This window comes from Manacus vitellinus, unplaced genomic scaffold (genome assembly GCF_001715985.3).
Source record: "Manacus vitellinus isolate BGI_N305 unplaced genomic scaffold, ASM171598v3 scaffold_10_pilon, whole genome shotgun sequence".
Taxonomy (NCBI): Eukaryota; Metazoa; Chordata; class Aves; order Passeriformes; family Pipridae; genus Manacus; species Manacus vitellinus.
Window position 1 is genome coordinate 9,291,199 of NW_021938838.1, and position 12,772 is coordinate 9,303,970.

Here is a 12,772-nt window from a genome sequence, read left to right on the forward strand (position 1 = left end):
CATCCCTCCTGTCCCGGGAGGGCGGGGGGAGGCAGAGCTCCTCTCCCGTGCCGCCCACTCCCAATCCAGGACAGGCCGCGCTCCCGCCGGCTCCTTCGTTGCCGTTCCGGGAGAAGTGATGGGACAGGCTCCGCGTTGCAGGGTCCTGAAAAAAAATGGGCATTTGCCAAACTGCGGACCAGGTTAGTGCTCGGGAGGATCCCATTTGTCCAAGCAGTTCCCTGAAGTCTTTGTAGGGAAGAGTGGTGGGCTGCGAGGCAAAGCTCAGCAAGCCACTGTGGGGATCGTCACAGTGGTCATTGGGTTTAACACCTGGGTGCAAAACTTTCTCTAGGCAGGTTGTTCTGCAAAAACTTTGGGATACATCATCCCGTCTGATTCCTTGCTGAAAAGGGGGATGAAATGCATCTATACATTTTCTGACAAACTATTCCAAACCTGTTATTAAAAGCCATCAGGGATGGAGATTTAAAGTGAAAATCGAGCTGATAGAAGCTGAAGTGCTCAATGTGTTGAGTTCCTGTTTACGGGTGCCCTGTTTGACCTCCTTAATTCAAAACCTGAGTTTATTTCTACATCACTGATGAGAGAGAGAGAAATAGGGAGTTGCTTTTACTGAATCAAGCTCTAGGCGAGAAAAGACAGGAACAGCTCTCCTATGGTGCCAGAGCATTTATTGCACAGAATTTAGTGTAGGTCAACGAGAAATTAGTTGCTACCACAAAATCCAGGTTTTCTTAGTTGTCATACTTCAGGTAACCTAGAAATCATCTGTTTGTTTAAAAATCCCCGAACGTGTGCTTGAATGTGCATTTACTCTTTTGACTGCAACAACAAAGAAGCAACTCTGAACTCTCTGGTAGGTGATAGTGAGAAATCATTCCCTGATAACTATGAAATTCTGATTCTGGCCAGTTTTGGTCTGGGTTATCAGTTGGACCATGTGGCACAGCTCTGGTCTCGGGGCGTGACCTCTCTGTGACTGTATGTTTAATAACGAGTGCAGGGGAAATGTGAGCACCGTTGACTTTCTGATGTTCTGACTGAGACAATGGCATCTTCTGGAGCATAAATTGTATTGTTTGAGTTGGATTTATGTATGCTTATAAAAATTATGTAAAATTAAAAAATTCTCTTTGAATTGAAATTCTAGATGTGACTGAGGAGACTCACTGCAGTATCTCATAGCTGGAAGTCAGAGGGACAAGGGTGCTTCTAAACAGGTAAGAGACAAGCAGCCCCTTAAACTTTTCTTAACTGTAATTAATTTCACTCCAGCTTTTGATTTTAGAACCTCAATTTTTTTCTGTCTCCTCTTTCTAGTCAGTTTTCCTGTCTTTGATTTACAATTTTACCTTATGTTTTATTGGAATTGTAGTTTTATCTGTTTATACTGATGGCTTTACACTTTCAGAAGTAGCTGAGAAGACTTTGCTATTATCCCTTAGAATTTCAGATAGTGAAATAAAGCTCTTTTGCTGCTGCCACTGCTCAGTTAACAGTAATGATTAAATTCCATAAATATTCTCTTATCCTTGATGGGAAAAGCCTTGAAGGTAGGTTGACAGAAAGCATTCCCTTTCCTGTTGATATTTGTAACTAAAATCAGGCTGTAAAGTGCTGAATGTATCCAGAAAGCCCATGCTGGTCTTCCATTCAAGCAGAGCAAATGCAATCACCAGTGCTGTCACCCTTTGAAGGGTTGGAGCACTTGAAAAGAATTGGATGATTTGTAGATGGATTCTGACCAGGCCTCAGTGTTAGCAAAGGGCAGGTGGCACCTCTTCCCATTTCTGAAAATCAAACCCATTTTGTGCAATTCATCCCCCTCTCATTCCTCAGTCAGTGCTGATTTGGGGTAAGTGTGATCATTGGTGTGGAAAACAAAGAGCCAGATCAGATCCTGGTGATAGAATCCCACTTTGGAAAGCCAGAATATTTGTTGTGTTTATGAGAGGTATTTCTTGGGGGAAATGTGTGGGAAAATAGCTCTTATAGAAGTGATGAGAAGTTTGGCTTAATTTTTGGGTCACTTCACTCGTATGTATTTGATTGTAGCAGAGCTGGGGAGAATGGAAGAAACTCTGCCTTTATACAGGCATAAAACCCAATGGCTGTCTCTTGGCCAGTGTTCCTGATTTTCCAGTAAGCTGTGTGCTGCACGGAGGTGTAGAACCCTAATGGCTTGTTGTATGCCATTAAAAGGTATTGTACACTCATAAAAGAATGACATTTTGATCAATGCTGCTAAAAGAATTACTGTCTTGACACAGAAAAGCTTTCCTGCTGCAAGTTTAAAAATATGCCTTTAAAAGCTTTTTATTGAATACCTTTGCATCCCTCAGAAATGTGCTATTTTGGCACAGGGCTGCTCTGAAGTAACTCCATGTTGTAACCTGAATGCAAGACCTCATGTTTACCATCAGCAGGGAGTGAGGCAAGGCAGGTGTATTCACTTACCTACTGTCATGGGGACAAAGAAAAGCACCTTGAGCTGCCTGTATGCAGGCTAAAAATACAACCCCCTCATTTCTAGAGTCCCAAAACACTTGAAAGCTTTTTGGTTTTGTTTTGCCATTGATTCCTCTCTGTCCCTCCAGCTTTCTTTTGAGTGTCCCTTTGAAGCTGTACATTGATGGTGGAGGCAGGCAGGTGGCAGGTAGGGAAACCACAAATGTCTCCACTGCAGCTGGGTCCTGGCTTGTGGACAGGTGGGCTCTGCTGGGAGAAACTTGGCTTGGAGCTGTCTAAGCTGGTTCTGTAGTGTAATACTTCTTGTGGCAGAAATTTCCCCTATGTGTGGTTAAAAGAGCTTGTGTTAGAGCTCTTGATTAATCACAGCTGCTGAAGAGGTGTTGTACCTGGCTTGGTCGAGGCCAGAATCACGGCTGGGCTGTTCCACACGGCTGTGGCTGACAGGTGGGAACCCAAGAACCCCAGGCTGGGAATCGGGAGGTAGGGCTGTAATTCCTCAGCTCTGTCGTGCTCCTTACGTGTCCTCATGCACTTCTTATGTTCCTTGAGCTTTCATGTTTCAGGCTTTGAGTCGTTCAGCTGCGTGCGATGATCTAAATACAACTTTATATAAAGGGGGAGGAATTACCTGAAGGAGCGTGATGTGTGAGTTTTGATGTAAAGAGATCCGGAATAAATTGTTCTGCAGGCTTTTTCTTCCTCTCCTTTCTATATATTTATGGTCAGAACAAAGCAGCAGATGTTCTGGGTGCATTTGGTATGTGTCAAGTCCTGTTGTGGGACTCTCAGTGGCTGGGGGGATCTCAGAGTGCTTGCTAAGAGGTTTTGTAACAGGTGAGTGAGATCACAGCATTACCTGGCATTTCTACACCTCAGAAAAAAGCTGTGACATGTAGTGGGATTTCATTGCTGAAGAAAGCAAAATGTTTAGTTGCACCAGGTGTGAGTAGCTCCCTTTAAGTTTAGCTTTTCAAGATATGAGAGTTCCTTCAGGAAAAAGAAATATTAATGCTCTGCATGATCTGCAAAGACAAGGTATGAAAGGAAGAAGCAGGAGAGCTTGAATGTTTGTTATTGGCACATGAGGATGTTCCTCAGAGACCTGTCAGTAGACTTGCCATCCATCATATTTCCTTCCTAATTGTCTCTCATATACCTGAGTTTTGTCCAATTTGACCTTCAAGGAACACATGAGATGCCCAAATGCTTTCTTACCTCTGTTTCAATCAAACTTTTGGCAGCTTCCGAGGGGAGGTGTTGGTTTTGCTTTTCTAATGTGTGAGCTTCTGTCACCAGCTGCTGTCGACTATTTTCCAAAGCCTCACTTGTGTAGTTTTAGCTTTGGAGGAAATTTGAAAGCAAAATTATCTCCATGGTCCTATTTACCCACAGTATCTCCCTGAAGCTCCCTACAAATGTTTTTCTACAGTGACCTTTTAGATTACCTGCTTTCAAGAGAGGCTGCCAGCCTGGAAGTGGGGCTTAGGCATGTTTTCTTACATTTAGCTATATTAAAAACAGTGATCTTTTCTCCACTCTTCTTTACCTGGCAAACTAAATGGCTTTCTACCACTGATCCTTGTTTTCATGACTCTAATCTGTAAATTTGTTCAGTAATCATCTTGTGCTTTTTTCCAGAGTACAGACAAAACTGCTGCATAACATAAGGTCATCTCTTGAGGGTGGGATAAAAGAAACCGTTCTCTTTTGTGTTGATATTTAATTGATATAAGCTGGAAACATTTATTTAGTGTTTGGCCTCATCTGCAATTACATTCTGGGGCCTATCAGTCTCTAGCCCACTTGATGTGTCATGTTGATTTTGAGTTTCTTAATCAAATGTCATTTTGCATCAAGTCAACTGCCTTACAAAAACCTGCTATATCTGTGCTATTAATTAGCAATAAACTTTCAATTAAAAATCATGCTAGTGCAAGAATATATTTTCTGTAAACTTATGTCGTTAATGTTATATTATCCTCTCCATTTTGTTCTAGCCAGGATCTTGTATTGGCTATTTTGTTGCTTTGAGATCAGTGTCACATAGACAAGATTATAGCTACTCAAGTCACCAGATTAAAAAAAGCCACACCCTCTTATTGTTTCCCTCTGCCCTCTCAAATAGCCTGTGTTTTCCAAAGGATACTAAAAAGGAGCATTAATGGTCCAAACAGCTCCTCAGATAAGCTCTTTCTTCTAATCACCATGGAAATCGAAACCTAGATCTTAACCCTTTCCCATCTGACCTAGTTCAAGCCACTCACTCAAGATATAAATGTCCTAGCAGAGTCACGGTTTCCCGTGGGACTTCAGCTTGCAGGAATCCCCTCTCAGGATGGTGGTTCCTAGAGGTGTCCCCTGCTCAACTGCTAGGGATGGCACTAAACGGGTGATTGTGACCTTGAAGGCCTTTGTCACTGGTTTGGGCAGCCAGGACAGAAGCTGAGGGTCTAAATCTCTTTGGGTTATTATTTCAGGTGAACTACATGGCTTTGGCTTATAATTGATTAAAATTTGATGTTAATCTTTGCAGCCACGAAATAGGGAAATTCAACAAACTTCTACAACTAACCCCAAATCTATAGAAATTGGTCCTGTGGGTGCAGTATTGCTGCCAAGCCATTCAGCATAGAGGCCAGTTGTGTGATGTGATCATAGAGTTCTTGGATGTCAGATGGATTGAATTGCTATAAGAACTGGTGGGAGCATATCTTTGGGCAGCAGAAACAGGGAATCTGCTTTTTTTTTTTTTATAATGACTTTTTTGAAATCAAACCTCTGTGTCTCATGTTTGTGGCTGACTTCCTGTGGGCATGTGGATAAACCAGGTCAGTTTGCTCACTTGATGTGCATAGAAAAGTGTGAAGAGAATGAAATGAGAGCAATAATTGAAGGCTGTGTATTATAGCGAGAGGAAAAAAGGGGGGCACAGAGGAAAGTGGTGCCTGTTTGTGGAAATATTTATGAAAAAACTGATAATTGGAAAATAAGATGGGACTATCTCTCGGGAATAAACAGATCAATAAAATCAGTAAGATCAGACTAGGAAGGTGTGTGTTTTGTTACTTTTTGGAGTCATGAGAAACACCTTTGTACTTGTGAAAAGGGCATGTCCTGAATTCTGAAATTATATTGTACTGAAGTTTTTGGAGAGTAAATCAACTAGTAGCTCAAAGTGAGGTTTGCTTTTAAGTCTGGAACTTGGGTTGCAGTACATTTCCTCATTCTGGGCCTTGCCTGAGGAGCAGAGTGCACATGGCTGAGGGAGTAACTCACGCACTGAAAAGAGCTCTGGCTCATTCTGCTTTTCTTGTGTTTTTAGCAGGGCAGGTTGTAGGATGTTTTCTTTGTAGCTCTAGTGTTTGGGCTACAGGGATTTAAAACCTTTCAGAGGAAAAAAAGATAGCTTCAAATTCAGCTCAGAGTCTGATATTTGTTTTATTAGTGGAAATCTTTGTCTCCTGTGTTTTCCCCGTTCTAGATAACCTTTTCTTGTCATCTAAGAAATTAATTTCTTTGTTGGACTCATTGCAAGTAAACTTGATAGCAGGAGTGCTGTTATTGAGGCAGCTTACACAGTGATTTGCTAAGTACAGCCTCTTCATATAATGTGAAGCACAAGTCGATTTATTGACCACCACTGGGATTTCAGGAACTGTTGAACTACCTGGTTTTTATCCTTCTCTCATAAAATTTGCTATTGAATGTCTTTTTTCTGGTACCTGCTTGGAGAGGATTCTCTTTGATATGCAATAGTACAAGAGCATCAATCCTACTTGTTTCTGTGCTGTAGAGTTTGGCTTTTTAATGAAGTGTCTATAGGGTCATTTAGGGTACCTTACATGACATCAGACTCTTGAAGGTTTTCCTAAAATACTTTCCTGTGCCAGGAGGACACTAATGCTTCTCAGCTGTGACAACCAGGTCTGTGGCTGTGCTGCCATTGGCATAGAGCATATCCCTGTGACAGCAATGCACTGCAGAAAGGCCAGCTCTGCTCCGAGCACAAGATTGCTCTTCTTGCAGTACATCTCCTCTGTCAAATATAATCCACTGCTTCTCTGGAATGCTAAGGAGTTATTAAGTATATAATTAGATTAGTTGGTGCTATTTGCTGTATATTCATAATGCTTTTTTCCAACTTTCTGCAAGCACTTCTCTAAGTAAGGTGTATGTTAGGAAGGAAAACTGTTGTGTCTGGTAATCTGTAAAAACAGCTTTAAAAATAGAATCCAAGTGAACTGCTCAAGTGGATTATTGATTCTCGGGGATGTGGAGAGAATGCTTTCTGTGAAGTCCCTTCATTGCTTCAGAGTCTGCACAAACGTCAGGAGGCTTGGGTGGGGTGATGTTTGTTTAAATAACAGACACTAATGGATAAATCATTGCTCATTCATCTCCTGGATTTCTGACAACTCTTCCCAGCCTCTGTTGCAGACAGGATGTCAGAGCTGGGGTACTTGGGGTGGAACTGGATACTCAGAGGTTATGGTATGCGGTGGTGAAGGCCTTGGCACATTTGTGTTCTGTGAGCGATGGTGCTGTGCCATGTTGTGTGACCAGCCTGCCTGGCACTGGGGCTGATGCTAAACTGTCCACAGTGCTGCTACAGGCATCAAAAGGGAAGAGGGAAGTGAAGGCAGAAGAGAACAGTTATTAGAGCGCGTTAGATTATTGCAACCAGCTAAAGGGGACAGTGTTGTGTTTGAACCCTGATGCTGTGCCCATAGCTGCAACATCTACCAGCCCAGTATTCAGAGGGGCTAATCCCATCCAGTTATGTACTGTGGTTAAAACTGCTTATTTTTGTTACTATGTATGCAGACATTAAATGACAGGAACAAAAATAGTATTTTCCAGACTCCCTCTTTGTTTGCTTTAATCTTATATTTATTTTGGAGCAGCACCTTAGTAGTCCTAATTAACCTGAATGCTGGACGGTGAGAGATCCTTTTGATTTGACTGGTCCCAGAATTATTTTATTTTGCTGCTAACTGCAGATTAACAAGCCTCAAAGGGGTGCACAAACTTGCTATTGGAAAATAGCTTGTGCCAGGTGCATGGTTATCAAGCCCACAGCCAGCTTGGTTTTATTTCCAAGACAGCTTCTCCATCTGTGGTGTAGAGGAAGCCCCAGTGCCCAGGGGTGAAAGCCGGGCCATCACTCTGCCCCCGCAGCTCAACCTCATCTTCGTGCGGAGCGTCCGGCTGTGTGCCCGGCTGTTCCCTCCGAGCCCAGCCCAGTGTGCTTCCCTCGGGCTTTGTCGGGGCTGTCCTCTTGGAGACTGACATGAGGAATAGTCTCCGACACTATTGGCAAGTGGCTTTCACGCTCTGTGGCAGATCTAATGAGCTACAGCTGCCTGGTGAAATCCTGCTTCTGATCCACTGAAGGGCTCCCAAAGGCTCTGCTTGGATTCGCAGACTTTATTTTTTTATTTTTTTTTGTCTTTTGGAAGTGGATAGAGAAAGCACTCTTGGAAACTTCTTCATAATTCACCCAAGTGTTGAGTTTAGAATATGGCACAGGAAAAGCTGTGAAGCTGACACATATACAGGCATGCCCAGAAATGGAAACAGTGGCACATGCCCACCCCCTGAGAAAGGCAGGAGTATCAATCACCTCCAGGCTGTCAACAAAGGTCCCCCATGAACAGGTATTTATTTAATGCTTCCTGTTCATCAGGTACTACAGGTGCCTGTGCTGGTGGTTGGTACTCATATAAACAGGAGAGGTGGTGCTGTCTGATGGGGAAGGCAGCACTTGCAGCTGCCATCTTCCAAAGCTTGGGATCTGCAATTGGTAACTGTGTTACTGTGTTTTTCTTCTATTTTTTTACTCTCTTTTTTCCATCTCCAGTTTCCATTTCATTCTTATTTACACAACACTCTTTATTCCCTTTGCCTCGTCCCCTGCCTTAGGGATATCAGCTAGCCTGAACTAGCCTTTTACATTGGAACTGAAGCTGTGAGAGAGCAGGATCAAACACAGCAATATTCCTCTCCAGCCAGTGAGTGATAAGGTTGTGGACTGACATATTTAAAGAAAATCAAGAGGCACATTACTAAGACTTCTAGGTACTTGGAGAGAAACTTTGGACGTGAAATGCTAATAAAGTGAACTCATTAGAAATATGTCTCACTTCTACTGCAGAAAATGCTTTTTCTTACTCTCTTGATCTTCCTGTTTGTAGTGGTTTTGACATGTTCATTATTAAACAAATAATATGACACAGCCCCTCTGTTTGGGTGATGTAATGAAACCCTAGGGACTGGCTCAGGGTTTGGGACTTTACTAGTGAGAAGAAAAGCTGCGGGGTCACCACGTTTGCAGTTTGGAAGGAGAATTCTCACCCAGCTGAGGGCTCCTGGAAGGTGCCAGGTGCATAATAAGTCTGCAGTCATTTTTATACCACTTCTAAGACTGAAACAGTAAAGTTAGGTTCCTGACTGGGGAACAGAAGTGTGCAGAGACTGCTGCTGTAACAGTTTATTTGGGAACCCTTTATTAGCAGGTGCAGGCTAAGCATGCATGGGTGTGAGTCTTACAGGTGCAGGTTTTTCATCCCCAGCCCATGTGGCTGTGAGTGGCCTCTGCTGCACATTTGTGTTAGGACTGTTTGTGCCATGCTGTTACTGTTTTCTGGGTAAAATTTGTAATGTATGTAATTCTCAGGTATGTGGTCTTGCCTTTCACATCTCCTAACTGAGAAAATAGATTTGTTTCTTCTCCTCCCTCCCCTTCCTTTTCTATCATCTTTTGCCTGCTCAGTAGTTGCCCAAAGAGGAACCTGAGCCCAAAATGGTGAGGAAGTGAGGGTCTGCCTTGCATCCCTGGTTCAGACACCACCAAGCAGCTTCTCCACTCTGTCTTTAATTAAACTTGGGTTTTCTGTTGTTGTAGCTGGAAGCACTGTGCTGACACAACTCACTCTTGTATAGAACAGATTAAAATGTCAATGTTTTAATGTTCTCATCTGTGGGAAAAAGAAAATAGTTGGGTGTTTTATAACTTAAAAATAGACTGTGCTGTGGAAAAGGTTTCTTGTGCAAGATGGAAAATGACAATTAAAGGTACAGAGTCCCATTTAGTATTAAGACTCTGTAAAGGGCTGAAAAGAGTGAAAGGATGAAATCTCTTCAGGAAATAGGCTATATTGGGGCATGGCAGTTTAAAGCAATTATAAACAATTACAAATTTATCATGTTTTTATTCATTCTACTGAATTCTAGTTATTCAGCTCCTACTGAACACTGATGCTAGAAAAGGGGCACTGGGCTTCTTTTCCCACTACTTTCTTGCTCTCTCACACTTATTTATTTATTTGAACCCATATCCTACTGCCTGGCTGCTGAGGGATCAATTTGTTGGCAGGGGTTATTCAAACATCAGCAGAATGCATGTTCTTACTGTTCTGGTTGGACCTGGCTGCTGGAGCCAACACAAACAGCTCTGGTGTGGGAACTGATGCTTTGTGTTTGAGTCAGGCTGTTCTTGGTGGTCTGTCCTTACTGCAGTAAAAATGTCAGGGGTTTCTTTTCCCATAGTGTTCATTTGTGTTCCCGTTGTTCCATGTTTGTACAATCACTGTGCCTGTGGACAGTTCAAATAAATACTTTGAATAAATTTTGTGGTTTTCTTCACTTTCAGCTCTTGCTTTCTGGAGGTTTGGGGTTTTTTCCACTCTATGGCTTCATTTCGATGGCTTCCCTCCAACTGTCAAAGGGAATGTGGCATTGTGTGTTTGGTGTTTGTTTTTTTGCTGTTTGTTTTTTCTCACAAGGAAAAACCTGACTGTGGGTGACTGTGGGGACACTTAGGGCAAATAAGCTTCAAGAGTAAGCAGAGTGCCTCCAGAATGCTCCAGGAGCCAGGGTACAGGGTGCTTCAGGCTGAGCTGGGGCCGGTGACACAAATACGGTGCTGCAGTCTCAGCCTGGGGCTCCCCACAGTGAAATCAGAGTGTGCTTTTCCAGGAGAACTTGGGCCCTTGAAGCACTTAGTGCTGTGCTTTGTAACACCCATCCAAGGATTCAGGAACGACCAACATTCCTTGCTGGCTGTGCTTTGTTGGTCTAGTGAAAGTCCAGGATGCAGGATGCTTGTGGGAGCTGGATGGTTTGAAGCTTTCTGTAATTCTTCCTGTTACCCTCAGGGCACACTGAAAAATTACCTCTTTGTAGAGTCTTTGGGATATGATGCAGTCCCAGATCAGACATTTTTCTATTAAATAAAAAGTCTGATAAGCCTAAAAGCATTGAATTTGGTATTTTGAATCTCTAGAGGCCAATACCAGTGTGGATCTATTTGGGCTAATTTACTGAACTATTTAGTTTCTCCTCCTGCATAACAACCATTCCACCCCCAGCATTACCAAGTCAGCTCTGCCTCTGTGGCTGCCAGGAATAACTTTGCTTTGCATGGATAATTAACTGGATTGAGTAACAGGGAAAAAAACCCATTTTATTTCCACACAGTGGTAATAATAAATCTGTTACTACTTTTGGCTCTCCACGTTATTGCCATACTTGGGTATGTCTTAATGAGGAAGTGGCTTCCTTTGGCTGAGTTCAAATACCAGCATGGAGTCTGCCCCAAGTGCGGGGCTGGGCGGGTGAGAGGAGGGCAGAGGGGGGTTAAACCAAGCAGGCATTCCTGCCACAAATAGCTGTCTTTTTTTTTTTTTTGTTCCCTGCAAGCTGTAAATTTCCAGTCTTTTCGACAAGGTAAAACTTGGGATTTCTGATTGTGTCAGAATCAAAGCTTTGCTAAGATGGAAATCTTGCAAACCAATTTTTTTTTTTTTTTAAAACCAAAATCAATCTTTCCTGTGGTGATATTTGGAGCACCCCACTCTGTTTTCCAAAATGCACAAAATATGGGTATGGGACCTGCCAAGCTCACCACAGGAATTCTCTTAAGGGATGGAAGAACCTGAGGCTCAGATATGAAGTTATGAGTAACTCCCAACAACAATAACTCTCCCGTCTCATAACAGCTTCTCTGACACTCTTGGGACCTTTTCCAGAGCCGTCTCCTCCTTTTCCCATTCATTTTCATCACCTATTTTGTCTCATGTTCTGGAGCCTCGTTGTCCATCAGTCCAAGGAGAGATGGACTTGCTTTCTGCAGAGAGGGCTCTCACAGCTGCTGGGAGCAGTTTCTGAGTGTTTTGCCAAATACCCAACATCTCAAGTTGACTTATTTACAACTCATGTGTGCACTCTGTTGTCACGTGCTGACAACACACTCAGCTGCAATTCCTCCTTTGGCTGATCCCTGTCATCGTCATGGGAGCCACGAGTGCTGCAGACCCCTGAGAAGGTACAGTGACCCAAAGATCAGTTTGAGGAAAGGTTGGCACAATGGGCAGCACAAAGCTTCCAGGAAGAAATGAGCAAACTTGTTTGGTGGTAGAGAAAATCAAAGGGGGTATTTATGTTTGCTTGTGTCCATTAACATTTCCTTCTGTTGGGCTCACCTGTGTCCCACCTGTGTTCCCTCTGTGACTAATCCATCTCTGCTGTTCCTTTTCCATCATCCTCTCACCATATCAACCTCCTGCCTCTAACCACTGCCCTGTTTCTTCCTGCAAAATATAAAATGCAAAAATTAGCTTAGTTATTGTTAAATGGATGGAATTTGTTAAAGGAGGGAGGAATATGTCACCCTGGATTTAGACCTGCAGAAGTTTTATGGTTGTAAAACCAATCACTGAATTAAAAAAGGACAAAAGGAAACTGTTCAAGAAAAACATTTAAACAATTCTTGGTGAAAAGTGCTCTTTGCCAGAAATAACTTCACTTTAATGAATCATTCAAGTGTTTGGAGGAAAAAAAATAGTCAGAAAAATAAGAACCAAGAGAAATTCACGTCCCTCCTCCCAGATAGTGCTAAAACACTTAGAGTCTGAAATGGCCACATGGAAAATGGGGGTTAATCTGGGCTCAGCCCTGTAGCCCGTAAAACACAGAAGCATTCTCCAAGATACACTGAAGAGAAAATAATTTTTTTAAACATAAGATATGCAATTTTTAATTATTTTTAATCCTGTTTCTACCTCTGTAATTGGAAATCTGACCTTTCTGACTGTTTAAATCTATTATATTTTTAACCATTTACCTGTCTTGTGTCAGAGATGGGTACAGATACAAATGTCCCAAGGTTGTCTCTTACTATCTCTTTGGAGATGATAAATACAAATAAATCTGTAGACACCCCGAGGAGAAACTTGCAGCCTGACCTTAAGGGGACTTGAGGCTTGCACAGTGTCTCACATTGAGCTGTAGTAACATC

The 12,772-nt window shown here is 42.6% G+C and overlaps 1 long non-coding RNA gene across 3 annotated transcripts in view; it reads left to right on the forward strand.

Annotated features, from left to right (window-relative positions):
• The first annotated feature begins 2,062 nt into the window (after positions 1-2,062).
• Positions 2,063-12,772, forward strand: part of LOC108641638 — a 31,296-nt gene continuing 20,586 nt past the window's right edge. For all 3 annotated transcript variants that reach the window (XR_001922175.1, XR_001922176.1, XR_001922177.1), the window contains exon 1: positions 2,063-2,205. This is a non-coding gene — a long non-coding RNA (uncharacterized LOC108641638). The remainder of the gene's footprint in view (positions 2,206-12,772) is intronic.